The sequence below is a fragment of the Lissotriton helveticus genome, chromosome 10, assembly GCF_964261635.1.
Source record: "Lissotriton helveticus chromosome 10, aLisHel1.1, whole genome shotgun sequence".
Lineage (NCBI taxonomy): Eukaryota > Metazoa > Chordata > Amphibia > Caudata > Salamandridae > Lissotriton > Lissotriton helveticus.
In genome coordinates, this window is record NC_136071.1 from 532,940,392 (window position 1) to 532,946,806 (window position 6,415).

Here is a 6,415-nt window from a genome sequence, read left to right on the forward strand (position 1 = left end):
CATCTAAAGGGTTTTAGGGAACTTGACTTTGGATTCAAGGAAAGGGTAACAAGCAGTAAGTTATACGTATCTGCCACTGGCCCTTCGGTGCTTGGATGGAAGGACCAGGGTAAACTTGGCATCACCCTTAACCCCAACAGATCAGAACCCGTACTGGTAGTACAACAGGACAAGATCAAAACGCAGGTAAATCTCAAACCACCTCTACAACCGTTAAAAGGCCCAAACATACCGTGGAAAAGTGTAGGAATTGATATTATTGGGCCCATACAATTTAATGAAGAACAAGTGAACATTTTAGTCCTAGTGGATCATTTCTCGAAGTGGCCAGAACTAAGGGTTTGCAAGAGTGTGGATGCAAATGACGTGGTCAACTTCATGGATGGTGTATTCACGAGAGAGGGTATACCAACAACAATAGTAAGTGACAAAGCAAGGCAATTTGATTCTGACATTTTTACAAAATACATTGAGAGAAACGGAATAACCCACGTAACAACATCTCATTTACTCCCGGCTGACAATGAAGCTTTGGAACAAGTAGAAAGGATAATAAAAGGGACCATTCTACTAGCCAGCAAAAATGGACGATGTTGGAGGAAGGAAGTCAACAGAATGATATGGGAATACAGAATAACACTGGGGGTGAATACTCTGGTAAGCCCATTCTAAATGATGAAAGGAAGGACTCCTATTTCCAAGGAAAATATGGGAAGGCTCAAGACAGCAAAGAGAACACGATGGTCGGCTGAAACAGTCAGGGAAGGAATACAAAAGTCACAAAGTCTGTGCAAAGAGAAAAATGACAACAAACATATTTTCAAGGAAATTAAAGTAAAGAAAGGAGACCGAGTGAGAGGAAAAATAAATGGACGCTTTGTAAAGGGACAGAAAAGGTTCTCAGATCCCCTAATAGTAGAAAGAGTATTTAGCAACTCTGCACTCCGTCGCGATGGAAAAATTTGGCATGCCTCTTCTATTTCTCTGTGTGCAACGCCTGATGTGAATCCTATGAACACCAATGAAGGTAAACATGTGGAGAAGGAGGAAGGTGTCGGGGAACTAGACATCTATGTCTGGTTGTATGAAGAAAGTGAGAATTTAGAAAGTGAAGGAGAAAATATAACAAGGCCTACCAGTAGCAAGGCTAGCAGAGAAGGAACTGACATTGAACTTTTAGAATCCATGAGTAAATATGGAGACATTTACTCTTCTGACTCAGAGATGTCACCTGGCTCTGAAGCCCGTGCCACTACAAGAGGAAAGAAGGATGACGAGGAGATTATGTGTGGCAGAGACGTTCGCTCTTCTGACTCGGAGATGTCACCTGATTCTAATGTCTGTGCCGCTACTAGAGGAAAACAGAATGGTGAGGAAATGTTGTGTGAGAATGTTGATATCATCACTACAGAAGCTGGTAACCCCGTAATCTCCGAAGATAGGCAAGGGGCAGTAGAGGACAATGTGTTGGAGAACGACTTTACAGAAAAAGGGGCATGCACCAGCAAATGTGGACGCAAGTTGGTCAAACCTTGCAAGTACCAAGACTTTGTGGGTGACTAGCCATCCAGTTTGTTTTCTTACTATGTTTACTTTAGTCGTTCATCTCTTTTATTGTAAGGTAAAAAAAAGTTCCTTAGGGAAGGAGATGTGTTGTGTTCCTTAGCTTGCACCCCCTATCTCTCTCTATCTCCCTCTCCCCTCTTCACCCCTCCTTTACATTACGTCACCAGCTGGAATGTTGACAGCTGGAGATTCGATTCTGACAGTTATCACGAGTCCAACGGTCATGAGTGATTCGCCCTGAGGCACATACTCAGGCCGCTCCTGTTCAAGGTGTGCTGACCATTAAACTGAATAAAAGACCTATGTTACTTATCTCTGCCTCCAGAGTTATACTTAACAGGTGGGTGCCAGGAATGACCAATGGCCGAGGGGGTCGGTCACGTCTCCCAGCCCACCTCCTCTTTATAAGTGGACCCAGTTTAGGGGGCTGTTGTAATGAAGGTCAACATAAACAGCAGGAGTGATATTGAAGGATGTTTATTCTCATTAAAAGTTAATATCATTAAAAGTCCCACAAGAAGAGATATAAAGACAAGATGCTGTCGTGTCCAGGTAAAGATCAGAATGACACGACAGCCAACACTCGTAACAGAATGTAGAACACAGAGTATGTCATTATGGAACCTTAGTGTAATTAAAGGTACAGATGCAACATCTCCTTTCCATAAACAAAAAGAAAAATAAAAAACAAATAACTAACACTAATACAAATAATAATCCTTAAACTTTGTCGGTAACACAGTATTTCTTCTAGCATAGGTTTCATTCAAATCAGAACCAATTTCAGGAAAAAGATTAGTTTTGTCTATTAAATTATCTGGAACACAACTTGAAGAATTCGAATTTTCATTTAAAACTGAATCATTATTCACACTTCCTTCCAAAACTGAATTATCATTTTCACCTCTATCTAAATTGTGATGAGACTCATCACTAGTTTCACAAACTTGTGAATCCAATGATGACTGTTCTACACCATCACCCTCTTGTAAGGAAAATCGCTTTTCCAACCCTGAATCTAAGGATTGTTCTTTATTTAAAATATCTTTAAAACACAAAAAAGAAGAATCGTCCAAATAACCTTTCTCTTCCATTTTTTTATGGATAATGTCTTTTTGAAAAGGTTCAATCCTAATAACAGCACTTTTGTTCCACCAGCCTTTGTTCTTAATCATCACTGATGAATTAGACGCTCTGACCACCTGTTGAGGCATAGAATACCTAGACTCCCCTTTAATAACTTTCTTTGGTTTTCTGATGATCACCCAATCACCTGTTTCAATTTTCAAGTCATTCAGAGGAGAAACCACATTCTGTAATCTGTACTTTTTTTCAAAAATTTTTCTAACACACTCATCAATAGAACTAAAAGAAGTATCTCTCTCAAATTTTTTAAGAGCAGTCATATCTTTTTGAAATACAGGTTTGTTTATATCATTTGCATCTCTCCCTTTCAATAAGAAAAAAGGTGTGAAACCTGTTACCGAATGTGGAGTGTTTAAATAACTCCAAACCTTTTCTTTGATATGTTTCCTTACATCCATGCCTGAAGATAGAGCTGTTTGTATCCCTTCTTTGAAAAATTTGTTAGCCCTCTCAACTAATCCATTAGCCGCTGGAAAATACAACGGACTTTTAATATGCTTGATATTATGCTTACTTAAAAAATCAACCATCTTTTTTGACACAAAATGTGTGCCATTATCGGATACTAATTTCTTGGGAAATCCATCCACACAAAAAACTTTCTCCAAAAAATCAATCACAATTTCTGTACTAGGGAACCTCACAAAATCATAGGATATCCATTTTGAATAATAATCAGTCAAAACTATTAAATATCTCATGTCTTCTGCCAAAATATTATAAGGTCCTGAAAAATCTATTGCCAACTTTTCCCATGCTTGGTCTGGCAACAAATTGGTGGAAGTAACTGCTTTTTTACTCTTCCAATGCTTGTCCGATAGAAGACATTCCGGACAACAATTAACAAACTGATCTACAAAAGAATCCATGTACGGCCACCAATAAAATGTTCGCAAAATTTTCTTGGTTCCAGACATGCCAGGATGTCCAGAGTGTGCTCTTTCCACCAGACCCTTTTTCAGAGTTTCAGGTGGTACAAAAAACCCACATCTGGTGATGAATTCATTCTCTAGACTAAGCTCGGAAGAAACCTGTTGGAAGGGAATCAAAACTTTACTAAGATTTCTCAATGGTGGCCAACCTTTTCTAATGTATTCCTTGACTTTCAACAGAAGAGAATCTTTTTTATAACCCTCCAACCAGTCATTCTCCGTAAAACATCCCAAAGTATTATCACAAGCATCTAAAGCAGAAACAACTACACATTCTTCTTCATTTGAGTCTAAATTTTCATTCTGATTCACTAAGGGAATCCTAGACAAACAATCCGCCCTAAAATTTGCTCCTCCAGAGATGTGTTTCACTTCAAAATTATATTCTTGCAATTTTGAAATTATCCTGACTAATCTCGAAGTAGCTTGACCAGTACCATTTCCATTCATCAAGTAAATGAGCGGTTTGTGATCAGTAAAAAGATCAAAACAAGTACCCCATAGATAATTTCTGAACTTTTCGACTGCCCAAGAGCAGGCTAAAGCTTCCCGTTCTATAGTACTATAATTTGCTTCCGCCACACTCAAACTTCTAGAAATGAAAGCAATGGTATTCTCCTTTCCATTCACGAACTGTGTTAATACTCCACCTAGACCTACACAACTGGCATCTACTGTGACAATACACTTGATGCCACAAGTAAAAGGCTTTAATGCAGGTGCATTCTTGATCATTTCTTTTACTTTTTTGAAAGCTTCTTCATGAATTAAAGACCAATCATACTTCTCATTCTTCCTGGTTAAACACCTGAGTGGTTCTACTACAAATGCATAACCATGCACAAAGCGTGCATAGTACTCACTAAGTCCTAAAAAAGATCTTAGTGAGTCTTTATCAACTGGTGCTGGCGCAAGCATAATAGAATCAATCAGAACCTGTTTAGGTTTAATGCCTTCCTTAGTGATAGAGTGCCCTAAATATTCCAACTCTTGTACCAAAAACTTACACTTATCTTTCGATACAGTCATACCCCTTTTACTCAAGATGCTCAAAACTTTTCTCAAAATTTTGTTGTGTTCCTCAACTCCTTTTCCAAAGATGAGGATGTCATCCTGAAATGCCTGCACCCCTTTGATGTCCACAAACAACGAGTCCATTAGCTTCTGAAACACACTGGCCGCAGAAGCTAATCCAAATGGGAGTCTCGTATATTTGAAGGCACCAAAGGGGGTTACAAACGTGGTAAGATCCTGTGACTTATCTGATAAAACAACCTGATGATAGGCTGACTTTAGATCAATAAGAGAAAAATGAGTAGATTCGCCTATAGCCATCAGCATCTCCTGAATCAATGGTAAGGGATGGCAATCCACTAAAATGTTCTTGTTTAGGGAACGTAAATCCGCACACATGCGCAACTTTCCATTCTTCCTCTTTGCTAAAACTACAGCTGAAACCCACTCAGATGAGCTGGTAGGTTTAATCACTCCATCCTTGCACAAGCTATCTAAATGGTCTTTCAGTTCTTCTCTTACGCTCAACGGTACATTTCTAACCTTATGCACCACTGGTGATGCATTCTTTTTTAATACAATTTCATGCTCCACCCCTTTCACACACCCAATTCTGTCTTCAAATACTTCCTTGTACTTTTTAAGAATCGACTCTAAATCATGTGAATCTTCAGACATTTTGCATTCTTCCATAAAAGCAATAGGAACATCCCCAAGAATAATGGGTGTATCGCTACCGGGTTTCAACATGATACCCATCCTACCTAAATCGCGCCAACCAATGATATCTTTACCTTTCTCAACAACATAAACTTTAGTTGTTATCTCTCTTCCAAGTAGTTCTACCAAACCTGTGAAATAATCTATTATGTTGATGTAATGACCTCCTATAGCCTTCGGATTGACATCTGAAATTAAAAGTTTGGTGGGAAAAGAATTATTATCATAGGTTATTTCATCAACAATGGTTATAGGCGAACCAGAATCCGCCATAACCTCCAATTTAACACCTGCAATAACTGCTTCACCAAGGGGTGCTTTGAATGTAATTTCCGAATCAATTAGATTCACATTAATTACAAGGTTACTGATTTCATCCTCCATATCATCTAAAGCATTAACACTGGTTTGTGAAGCATTCCTATTTCTAAAAACAGTTTTACATGCACTTTCAAGATGACCTATTTTTTTACACTTTACACATTTTTTTCCATGTGCAGGACATTTTGGATTATTAGCAAAGTGAGACTTAGACCCACAACGATAACATGACAAATTTTTCTTGGCAGAAGTGGCACCTTTTTCCTTTCTAAATTCTATAGTTTTCATTTTGTCGGTTACCGAACATACAGCCTCCGAATTATCTGTTCCAGATATAACTTTCGTTGACACTGAAGATCTTTCTATTCCGATAGCAATGTCAATTACTTCCGTTAAGGTTGGATTTCTACATGCCAAGAGACGTTCTTGTACCTTTTTCGAGAAACAATGAAATACTAATTGATCTCTTAAATAAATGTCTAACATATCTCCAAAATCACACTTAGCTGCTAAAATACGTAAGTTAGAAACATAGTCTTCTATACTTTCCTCTGGCAACTGTTTCCTTTTGTTAAAACTGTGTCTTCCCACCATAATGTTAGGTTGTTCATGAAATCTCTTTTCTAACCTTTTTACTGCTTCAGTGTAATCATCCCATGGAATGAATTGCCCAGCCGGTGGTTCACTTTCAGGAATGTTATCAAAAATTTCTCTTC